Consider the following 12556-nt stretch of genomic DNA (forward strand, 5'->3'; position numbering starts at 1 on the left):
CAACAGAGTGAAGAGGCAATCTTTTGAAAGAAGAAAATATTTGCAAACTATTCATTCAAGAAGGGATTAATATCTGGAATATACAAAATACTCAAACAACTCAATAGCAAAAAAAAAAAAACAATAATCCCACAAAAAGTAGGCAAAGGACATAAATACACATTTCTCAAAAGCAGAAATAAAAATTGCCAAAAGGTCTATGAAACAATGCTCAATATCACTAATCATCCAGGAAATGTAAGTGAAAACCACAATGAGATATCATCTTACCCTAGTCACAATGGCTATTATTAAAAAGACGAAAAAATAACAGATGCTGGTGAGCATATAGATAAAACATAACTCCTTATTAAATTTTTATTTCAATAGCTTTTGGGATCCAAGTGGTTTTTGTTACACGAAAAAATTGTACAGTGGTGAATTCTGAGATTTTAGTGCACCCATCACCTGAGTAGTGTACATTCAACCTAATGTGTAGTTTTTTTTTTTTTTTAAATCCCTAGCCTGCCTCCCACATTCCCCATTTGGAGTCTCTAAAGTTTATTATATCACTCTGTATGCCTTTGCTTACTCATAGCTTAGCTCCCACTTATAAGTGAGAACACTTGGTTTTTGGGTTTCCACTCCTGTGTTGCTTCACTTAGAATAATGGCCTCCAGCTCCATCCAAGTTACTGCAAAAGACATTATTTCATTCCTTTTAATGGCTGAGTGATATTCCATTCTGTCTATGCACCACGTTTTCTTTATCCACTCATTAGTTGATAGGCACTTATGTTGGTTTCACATCTTTGCAATTGTGAATTGTGCTGCTATAAACATACATGTGAAAGTATCTTTTTCATATAATGACTTCTTTTTATCTGGGTAGATACCCAGTAGTGAGATTGCTGGATTGAATAGTAGATCTACATTTAGCTCTTTAAGGAATCTCCATACTGTAGAAAATGTAACTCTCATACACTGTTGGTGTGAATGTAAATTTCTTTTTTTTTTTTTTCACTTCAAATATTTTTATTTTTTCTTGGGAATCATATTTTCTTTTTTTAATTTTATATTTTTATTTATTATTATTATTATTATTATTATTATACTTTAGGTTTTATGGTACATGTGCGCAAGGTGCAGGTAAGTTACATATGTATACATGTGCCATGCTGGTGTGCTGCACCCACTAACTCGTCATCTAGCATTAGGTATATCTCCCAATGCTATCCCTCCCCCCTCCCCCCACCCCACAACAGTCCCCGAAGTCTGATGTTCCCCTTCCTGTGTCCATGTGTTCTCATTGTTCAATTCCCACCTATGAGTGAGAATATGCGGTGTTTGGTTTTTTGTTCTTGCGATAGCTTACTGAGAATGATGATTTCCAATTTCATCCATGTCCCTACAAAGGACATGAGCTCATCATTTTTTATGGCTGCATAGTATTCCATGGTGTATATGTGCCACATTTTCTTATCAATGGAACAGAACAGAGCCGTCAGAAATAATGCCACATATCTACAACTATCTGATCTTTGACAAACCTGACAAAAACAAGAAATGGTGAATGTAAATTTCTATAGCCATTCTGGAAAACAGTGTAGACTTTTCTCAGATAAACTAATAATAGAAATACCAGAAAATCCAGTAATCCTTCTACCAGGTATTTATCCAAAGGAAAGGCAATCAGTATACTAAAGGGATACTTGCACCTTCAAGTTTATTTCAGCACTGTTCACAATAGCCAAATTATGGAATCAATCAAAGTGTCCACCTTTGGATGAAAGAATAAAGAAAATGTGGTACATATACACAGTAGAATACTCTTTGGTCATAAAAAAAGATGAAATCCTGTCATTTGCAGCAACATGGATGAAACTGGAGGTCATTATGTTAAGTGAAATAAGCTAGGCAGAAAAAGACAAATATTGTATGTTCTCACTCATATGTGGGAACTAGAAAATTTGCTATCATGGAGAGAGATGTTAGAACGATAGTTACCCAGTATTGGGAAGGGTGTCTGTGTGGAGATTTGGGAGTGGGACCATGAAGAAAGATTGGTTAATGGGTACAAACATACAATTAAATAGAACAAATAAGTTCCAATGTTTGATAGCAGAGTGGGGTGACTATAATTTTAAAAGTATATTATATATTTCAAAACTGCTAGAAGAGAGGACTTGAAATGTTCCCAACACATAAGAATGATAAATAGTCAAGATGATTACTCTAAATACCCTGACTTGATCATTACATATTTATGCATGTAGCAAAATACCACATCTATACCATGAAAAGGTACAAATATTATTTATCAATAAAAAATTTTTAATGTTATTAGAGCTAAGCCTTAAAGAATGAGCTTAATTTGAACAGACATGAACAAAGTTCCTATAATTTCAACTCAGATTATTTGTTTTTTAATATTCCTTTTATTACATAAGTGAATCATGTTTATTACAGGGAATGTGAACAATACAGAAATATTGAGATAAAAATAATCGTCTTTTTAAATTTAACCAACCAGAATGAACTCAACATGAACATATTTCCAGCAGGTGTTCAGTTTTTGTTTTGGTTTGTTTTGGTTTTTGCATCATTTGCATTAGTAAGATACATATTCACACAATTTTGCCTCAGTGCCCTGCAGATATTTTTATTTATTTCCTGTTTATTTCCTGGTATCTATTACTGATAACAACAGTCTGCCTTTAGTTTGACAGTAACTTTTTAAAATAATCTGTCTCTTCTGCCTGATAACTTTTAGAACTTTCCCATGATACATGAATGTTGTAATTCCATGACTGTGTGTCTAGGGTGAAATTTCAAATTCTTCCATTCTTCAACTTCTCCTTCTTAGCCCTCAACTCTTTTTCTATCTCTGCTGTATTCTGGATGACTTCCTCTGATAATCTTTGTTTTACTTATTCACTTCTTAATCCTGTGTAGTATACTGATTAAAGTGTCCTTAAAGTTTCCTCCATACCCATACCAATATTTTTCATTTCTGAAACTAGCTATTTTTCCCCAAGTTTTTCCGTCCTCTTCCATTATCTCCATTTTTATGGATTCTATCCTTTTTTAAACTTTCAATATTTTCAACATACTTATATTAAAGTACTTTTTCAGCTGATTTTATTACTTCTACTTTCTTGGGCATGAACGCTGTATTTGTTGCACCTGCTAACTTACCTTTCACAGTGGTGTTTTTCAGTGTTTTGTGATATTTTCTCCTCAGCTTATCTTCAACTGGAATTTTCTTCAGTGAGCCCTGGGTTATGAAGCCCTCCTTGGGGGGCTGTTTCCTAGAGACTTTCAGCTGGGGTCATGTGCGTTCACCGGTTCTAGACTTTCTCATTTAGTCCTCAGCTCAGGTTTCTTTTGCCACAGGGTGATTCTGCTCAGGGCATGGTCTCACTGATAAATCTGAGCCCAACCTAGAAAAGAGTAGGCAGCAAATTTTCTGCCAGGACTGCACAGTTCACCATTCTGACCAATATATTTGCATGTATTTAAATTTTCCATCCTGCCTTTTATCCCTTAATGTTTACAACATGAGTATATAAATAACGGTCCTTTTACCTGGAGCCTCCGGAACTTTAGGACATAAAAATAGGATCAGCTAAAGTTGTTTGAAAATCTTGTGTTTTTGCATTTTTCCTGAGGCAAGAGTCCAGAGCTTTCATCACATTCACAAAGAGATCTAAGACCGAAGAAAGCTTGAAAATAACTATTTTAAACAGCCTTGAATGTCTTCTAAATTCATTTTAGCCCCTGGTATTATATCAAGAGCTACAGATCTAAGTTTTGAAAAATTCCTTCCACGTCTTTTCTAGTGTAGATCAGATCTGAGAGAAAAATGTTCCAGCTGGTGTGGGTGGTACCAGCACATGCTTCTCTGAGAAGATTTCTTTATTGGAATTCATGCAAATATATTTTGGGTTTGAGGGAGCTGGGAGAGAGAAGGATGTCTAGACAGTCAGCCCAACCAGTGTGGATGCCTTAACCAAGCAATAGCTAATCAGAGCCCACCCCTTCTCTATACCCTTCATCCTATACCCCTAACCTCATGAAATCTGAAAGCACAGAAATATTATCAAATAAATGGAATATATATGTGTGTGTGTATGTGTGTGTGTGTGTGTGTATCAGCACATAAAATAACATCACAAAAAATAATTTCAAGACAAAAAGTATGACTACAGAGAAAGGAAGTCACTGTCTAATGATAAAAGGCCCAATTCACCAAGTAGAAATAACAATTTCAAACTTAATGAACCAAAAAATTACCTCACAATATAAAAAACAAAACAAAACTTGACAGAACTACAAGAACAATTTGGCAAATCCATCATCATAAAAAGAGGTTTTGACAACTGAACACCAATAAGTGGCATCTATAATTGTGCCTTCACAAATAGTATCTGACCACAGTACTGAGCACAAATCTCCGGGGGTTCAGTGAAGGGAATTTTCCCAAAGTCACACACAGCCAGTAGGTGGCCAAACTTTGATTCAAATCCAGGCTCACCTGACTCCAAAGTCAAAGCACTTTCCAGTAGAGCTTGCTAGTAAGAACTAGGAAAGGGATTGCAAAAGAGATATTATACTTTAATATACATAATTCACTAGGTTAACAATTTTTCCTCTCCTCAGCAGCAGTTAGTTGCTATTTTTCCCCACCTGTTAATTACTCGGGTTTGTGAGGGGGTGGATTTGGCTTTCTGCGGCAGCCCAGGCAGGTTGTCACACTGTCAAGGATTCCTCCATTAACAAGCTGTCAATGCACTGCCAACAGCCGCCATTTGGTTTGTTCAGGGAGAGGGAGCTCTGGTGTGGAGACTTGGCTCTATCATTTAGAGGAATTAAAAAAAATAAGGCAAGAGGCAGATGTCTTCCAGTCTGTTCTTCCACAACAGATTCAGGGATATGGCGTGGGTTTGCACTGGGAGGAGGAGAGAATAAGGCTTTTAAAATAAGTGTCAAGAAATAAAAAGCTAAGCATAAAAGAATGAAGGGCGAGAATGATGCACTTAAAAATGTAGTCTTTCCTTTCCTCCAGACTTCCCATAGGACAAGTTTCTAAATAACACTAAAAGTGGACTTTTCAAACTGAAACTTTAAAAATGGTTAAAAAGCCATGGTTTAGATGTTTAAAATGAAAGGTGCCATTTGCCTGCAACCTTTTCAAAGTCACCCTAATGAAATATTGGGAAAATTTTCCAGTCCACAGAGGCACTTTCTGAAGCCTGTGTCCTTTCTGTTAATTAGCACAATTAACCTCTAAGCTGGCAAGCCCCCCCCGGCTCACCACTAACAGGCCCACAGAAATGTCAGATTTTCAAAGGGCTTCAAATAAGTGAATGGCAAAGTCCACCTTTTGGGCAACTACATTTAGAGCTGGGGGTCTCCATGAAAATCTTTTTTCTGCACCTGTAGACTGCACTCCTGACTCCTTACCTACAACTTCCAGCACCTGTGCTCACTGAAATGCACTTGAATTTTCTCCAACCAATGAGATTTCACAACCAGCTCAGCAGAAAGCTTGTTTCCAAAAATTCTATCAAAGCTGCCTTTGTTGTAAAAGTGAGATTTCAGTACTTAGATTACAGTAAATTAAGAAATACATCCACCTTTCCATTTCTACCCCTTTTTTAGTGCACTGCGAGAAATAACATTATTGTTCAGGCCCAGTGAGTCAGTCAAAACATAACATTAATTTGTGGTGAGGACTTCAGTTGGCTTAACAAAAAAGAAAAGGCAACTATCCTGGCCTATATCATCACTGAAGATATAAAAAAATGGTCTTTCGGCAGAGGAGTGGGATGCATGTTTGGAGGTTATATAGACATCATGAGCAACGGGAAAGCAGGAAAAGACTTGAAGATCTCCAAGCATCAGCAGTGATTCAGCAGGATTCATTCCAAGCATCAAAGAGACTCCCCTCAAAAAGAATCTGAAAGGCAAACAAACAATTCAAGTTTTCCCCACATCTCAACTCTAGCTGTGTCCTATCTCACCCCCACCACAACCCCTCCAACCCCCAGGTTGTCTCCTTGGAAACTCCTACTGGATTTTCTCCTATGAGACTTTCAGTTCCAAGCAAAAAAGAAAGCAAAGTGTTAGGTTTCAATCAGGCAGTAACCAAAGGTGGTTCCCCTTTAGCAGTGAGTGCTAAGAATCTTAGAAGCAACACTTTCAGAAATATTATTCCAGTGTCTTCTAATCTCAGCTATGTTATAGAACAGAGATTGGAAAACTAAAGCCTATGGGTCATATCTAGTCTGTCACCTAGTTGTGTAAATAAAGTTTCATGGAAACACAGTCATACTCATTCGTTTACATATTGTTTATGGCTGCTATTGTCCTACAACAGCAAAACTAATAGTTATAACAAAGACTATATGGCCTACAAAGCCTGAAATATGTACTACCCTTTACAGGAAAAATCTCTGGGTTCAAAACACCTGCAAATTCTGGATAAAATGCTCAAAATAAATGTTTAAGGGAGGGGTGAGATGGCAAGAAAATTAGTCAAAAATGACCCTCCAAAAAAGAAGTCACAAAAGTGAGTGAGCACTTAAGCTAGCGAATGACCTTGAAGATACAGGATCATCATACAAAGAAACCTGCAATCAGTGACACCCGCAAAACCTGGGGCCCTAAAGAGTGACAACCTCACCAGGCAAACTAGCAAAGAACCTGTCTCAAAAAGAGTGACAGTAAGGAAGTTTGCCTCATTTAGTCTTGTTTCTGAGTAAAGGGGAAAGAAGTCTCTCCTAAGAATTTATAACCACTACCCAACCCTCAGGCAAAATTGGAGCGAAAATTCACACTGTCAGTGTGGCATAAAAACAACCAAGCCAAAAGTTAACTTAAACTAATTGAGATTGGTAGTATTCCCACGGCTCAGCAAGAGCTCATGCAAGTCCTTTTTGGAGGAATGCACGTTACATACAAGCCTTAAGAAATTTCAACTTATAATGTTCGATAATAAGGAATATGAGCTCACAATCAGAATTACTTAACACATGAGAAAAATAAGCCACTTGGGGTCAGTAAACAACAAAATCAATTCTACCAATAACAGCAGCAATAATAATAAAAACAGCTAATACTTGTATAGGTTACTCTGTGGTGTACTAGATACTTGTCTTAAGAACTTTATATTTATGGAACAATTTAATCTTCAAAATAATCCAGTGAGTAACAATTACTTTATCCTTATTTGCCAAATGAGCAAAGTAAAGCACAGCATCTTCAGATTTTAGAATGATTAGATTCACATAGAATCTAAAAAATATGTGTGTAATACATTTGAGGAAATAAATGTCATTAAAATCATGTCTCAAAATGACCCAGCATATTTGAAAGACTCAAAGAGAAGTTGTAGAAATGAAAAATACAATAAATGAAAATAAAAACTCAAAAGGTAGTTTAAATCACAGACCCAGTTGAAGCCTGAATTATTGAACTAGAAATAGTCCCAGACTGACAAGAGAATTACTCAATTGGAAGATAGAGGCCAAAAAAAAAAAAAACAAAATGAAAAAACCTACAATGTAGCATAGAGATAAAAAGTATAATCAGAGATAATGAGACCTAAGACGTGCCTAACTGGAATTTTAAAAGGAAATAATAGGCTGGTAGATAGATAATATTTGAAGAGCTAATGGCTTAAGATTTTACAGAATTGATAAAAGACATAAGTTCTCTAATCATTAATTAGGATAAATAAAAAAAGCCCCATGCCAAGACACAATGTAATGAATCTGCCAAACACCAAGAAACAAAGTCTTTAAAGGTCCCCAGAGAAAACCAGATTACCTCCAGAGTCATGATGTCTAGACTGATGGCTGACTCCCAGCAGTAATTGTGGAATCCATTTAAAGTACTGAAATAAAAGAGCTATCAATGAGGAATTTTATAACCATCAAGGCAATATTTTTTAAATGCAGGTAAGATAAAGACAGTTACAGACAAAACATGGGTTAGCTTCCAACAGACATTTAATAACGTAATTCCTAAAGAATATACTTTAGTAATATTTATAATATTTATAATAAAGTATATTCTTTAGAAATAAGAAAGAAGAAAATAATTTCAAATGGAAGATTAGAGATCTACTAATGAATAGTGAGCAAAGAAAATAATTAAAATGTGGATAAATCTAAACACATTTAATTGTAAAAACAATGATAGCAATGTGCCTTTTGTGTGTTAAAATGTGAATAAAATACAAAAAACTTTTTAGGTAAAAATATATAGATTCTGGGAGAGTATTTGAGAATTAAATATTTCAAATTTTCTACATTTTGGGGAAAAAGGCAATTTTTTAACTTATTTTAGACTTTATTACATACACGGTAAAAACTTAGAGTAACCAATTAAATAAAATAAATGGAATTTTAAACCTCCAAAAAATTCAACAAAACTAAGGAAATCACGAGGGTGGGGGGAACATCACTTGATTCAAAGGAAAAGGGAATTTAAAGCTAGACAAATGGAAAGTGTAAAATAAGAGAATGGGAATAAATCCAAATATATCAGTAATCACTGTGAATGGAAATTGACTAACCCTACCAGTTAAAACGTATAGTAAAACTAGATAAAAATACACCTAAAACATGAGGGCGAAGAAAAGCTGTGAATTAAATGTATAAAAACAATATATTAAGCAAATATCAGCATGTAAAACAGTATCACACAAAATCAGATTTAAGGTAGAAAGCACTATTTGTTATTAAGGAGGTTGCTTCATAATGATTTTTTTTTTTTTTGCTTTTTTCAGAGTCATTTAATTCTTTTTTTTAATTTAATTTTATTATTATTATAATTTAAGTTTTAGGGTACATGTGCACAATGTACAGGTTACATATGTATACATGTGCCATGCTGGTGTGCTGCACCCATTAACTCGTCATTTAGCATTACGTATATCTCTTATGCTATCCCTCCCCCTTCCCCCACCCCACAACAGTTCCCAGAGTGTGATGTTCCCCTTCCTGAGTCCATGTGTTCTCATTGTTCAATTCCCACCTATGAGTGAGAACATGCGGTGTTTGGTTTTTTGTCCTTGCGATAGTTTGCTGAGAATGATGGTTTCCAGCTTCATCCATGTCCCTACAAAGGACACGAACTCATCATTTTTTATGGCTGCATAGTATTCCATGGTGTATATGTGCCACACTTTCTTAATCCAGTCTATCATTGTTGGAAATTTGGGTTGGTTCCAAGTCTTTACTATTGTGAATAGTGCTGCAATACACATGCGTGTGCATGTGTCTTTATAGCAGCATGATTTATAGTCCTTTGGGTATATACCCAGTAATGGGATGGCTGCGTCAAATGGTATTTCTACTTCTAGATCCCTGAGGAATCGCCACACTGACTTACACAATGGTTCAACCAGTTTACACTCCCACCAACAGTGTAAAAGTGTTCCTATTTCTCCAAATCCTCTCCAGCACCCGTTGTTACCTGACTTTTTAATGATTGCCATTCTAACCGGTGTGAGATGGTATCTCATTGCGGTTTTGATTTGCATTTCTCTGATGGCCAGTGATTGTGAGCATTTTTTCATGTGTTTTTTGGCTGCATAAATGTCTTCTTTTGAGAAGTGTCTGTTCATATCCTTTGCCAACTTTTTGATGGGGTTGTTTGTTTTTTTCTTGTAAATTTGTTTGAGTTCATTGTAGATTCTGGATATTAGCTCTTTGTCAGATGAGTAGGTTGTGAAAATTTTCTCCCATTTTGTAGGTTGCCTGTTCACTCTGATGGTAGTTTCCCTTGCTGTGCAGAAGCTCCTTAGCTTAATTAGATCCCATTTGTCAATTTTGGCTTTTGTTGCCATTGCTTTTGGTGTTTTAGACATGAAGTCCTTGCCCATGCCTATGTCCTGAATGGTAATGCCTAGGTTTTCTTCTAGGGTTTTTATGGTTTTAGGTCTAACATTTAAGTCTTTAATCCATCTTGAATTAATTTTTGTATAAGGTGTAAGGAAGGGATCCAGTTTCACCTTTCTACATATGGCTAGCCAGTTTTCCCAGCACCATTTATTAAATAGGGAATCCTTTCCCCATTGCCTGTTTTTCTCAGGTTTGTCAAAGATCAGATAGTTGTAGATATGCGACGTTATTTCTGAGGTCTCTGTTCTGTTCCATTGATCTATATCTCTGTTTTGGTACCAGTACCATGCTGTTTTGGTTACTATAGCCTTGTAGTATAGTTTCAAGTCAGGTAGCGTGATGCCTCCAGCTTTGTTCATTTGGCTTAGGATTGACTTGGCGATGTGGGCTCTTTTTTGGTTCCATATGAACTTTAAAGTAGTTTTTTTCAATTCTGTGAAGAAAGTCATTGGTAGCTTGATGGGGATGGCATTGAATCTATAAATTACCTTGGGCAGTATGGCCATTTTCACGATATTGATTCTTCCTACCCATGAGCATGGAATGTTCTTCCATTTCTTTGTATCCTCTTTTATTTCATTGAGCAGTGGTTTGTAGTTCTCCTTGAAGAGGTCCTTCACATCCCTTGTAAGTTGGATTCCTAGGTATTTTATTCTCTTTGAAGCAATTGTGAATGGGAGTTCACTCATGATTTGGCTCTCTGTTTGTCTGTTATCGGTGTATAAGAATGCTTGTGATCTTTTAGAAAATCTAGAAGAAATGGATAAATTCCTTGAAACATAAACCCTCCCAAGACTAAACCAGGAAGAAGTTGAATCTCTGAATAGACCAATAACAGGATCTGAAATTGTGGCAATAATCAATAGCTTACCAACCAAAAAGAGTCCAGGACCAGATGGATTCACAGCCGAATTCTACCAGCGGTACAAGGAGGAAGTTGTACCATTCCTTCTGAAACTATTACAATCAATAGAAAAAGAGGGAATCCTCCCTAACTCATTTTATGAGGCCAGTATCATCCTGATACCAAAGCCTGGCAGAGACACAACAAAAAAAGAGAATTTTAGACCAATATCCTTGATGAACATTGATGCAAAAATCCTCAATAAAATACTGGCAAACCAAATCCAGCAGCACATCAAAAAGCTTATCCACCATGATCAAGTGGGCTTCATCCCTGGGATGCAAGGCTGGTTCAATACACACAAATCAATAAATGTAATCCAGCATATAAACAGAACCAAAGACAAAAACCACATGATTATCTCGATAGATGCAGAAAAGGCCTTTGACAAAATTCAACAACCTTCATGCTAAAAACTCTCAATAAATTAGGTATTGATGGGACGTTTCTCAAAATAATAAGAGCTATCTATGACAAACCCACAGCCAATATCATACTGAATGGGCAAAAACTGGAAGCATTCCCTTTGAAAACTGGCACAAGACAGGGTTGCCCTCTCTCCCCACTCCTATTCAACATAGTGTTGGAAGTTCTGGCCAGGGCAATTAGGCAGGACAAGGAAATAAAGGGTATTCAATTAGGAAAAGAGGAAGTCAAATTGTCCCTGTTTGCAGATGACATGATTGTATATCTAGAAAACCCCATTGTCTCAGCTCAAAATCTCCTGAAGCTGATAAGCAACTTCAGCAAAGTCTCAGGATACAAAATCAATGTACATAATGATTTTTAAAAACTCAATACTCCTCCCAAGAAGATATCACAATTTCAAACTTTTATACACTTAAAAAACATAGGCTTAGAATATAAAACTCAAAATTTGATAGAACTACCCAAAGAATTAGATAATCCCATAGCATAAGATTTTAACACACCTCTTCCCATAATCAACAAGTAGGAAACAAAGTCAAATAAAGAAGATTAGGACATTATAAATAACAAATTTTATCTAATGAACTTATAAAATGGATTTACATGTAATACACATGGAAGACATTTATAATAAATTTATTATTTATGTGCTACAGCCCAAAACTGAAGTACATACATTGTTTTCAAGAATTGTTTCGTTGGCAGTTAAATGGTAAAAGTTCATCTGTTTAAAAAGATGTTGAAAGTAATTGTAGCAGAAAATTATGATGGCTAGAATTAACATAGCGGTAATGTGGACAAATAGAGGTGAACAATTTTAAGAGAGATCCAGGAGGAATATTCATAGGACTTGGTGATTGATTAAATGTTGAGTACAAGAGACAGGAGGAGGCAAGGAAGAGATCCTGTCTCCAGATTGAAAAAAAAATGTGCAGGATTTTGTTCTATTCTCTGAGTTAGAGAAAAACAGGAGAAGTACATTCAGAGTTCCAGGGGTGAATTCCATATGGGATGTGATAATTTTGAGGTCCAAGAAGCATAGCAGAGATTCAATAGGCAGTTGGTTTTATAGTCAAAGAATTGGCTAAATATTTGCTTTGGAGATATTGTTTTATGGCATTTGTTGTTAGAATATTGATATTAATTTAAATATTTGGATAAGAGGATATGACATGGTAACATGAGTAGATAGAGAAGAAAACACTAAAATGGAAGAGATAGGTGAAATAGAAGGCTATATTAGTTATCTATTGCTACATAACAAATACTCCACAACTTAGTGACTTTTATTTACTCATACTTTGCAGCTTGGCAATTTGTGCCAGGTTTAT

At 35.8% G+C, this 12556-nt stretch overlaps 1 long non-coding RNA gene across 1 annotated transcript in view; it reads right to left on the minus strand.

Annotated features, from left to right (window-relative positions):
• Positions 1 to 5699: 5699 nt before the first annotated feature.
• Positions 5700 to 12556, minus strand: part of LOC134761127 (uncharacterized) — a 233400-nt gene continuing 226543 nt past the window's right edge. Inside the window, exon 6 of the long non-coding RNA XR_010139407.1 lies at positions 5700 to 5940. This is a non-coding gene — a long non-coding RNA (uncharacterized LOC134761127). The remainder of the gene's footprint in view (positions 5941 to 12556) is intronic.

The sequence above is a fragment of the Pongo abelii genome, chromosome 2 (assembly GCF_028885655.2).
Source record: "Pongo abelii isolate AG06213 chromosome 2, NHGRI_mPonAbe1-v2.0_pri, whole genome shotgun sequence".
Lineage (NCBI taxonomy): Eukaryota > Metazoa > Chordata > Mammalia > Primates > Hominidae > Pongo > Pongo abelii.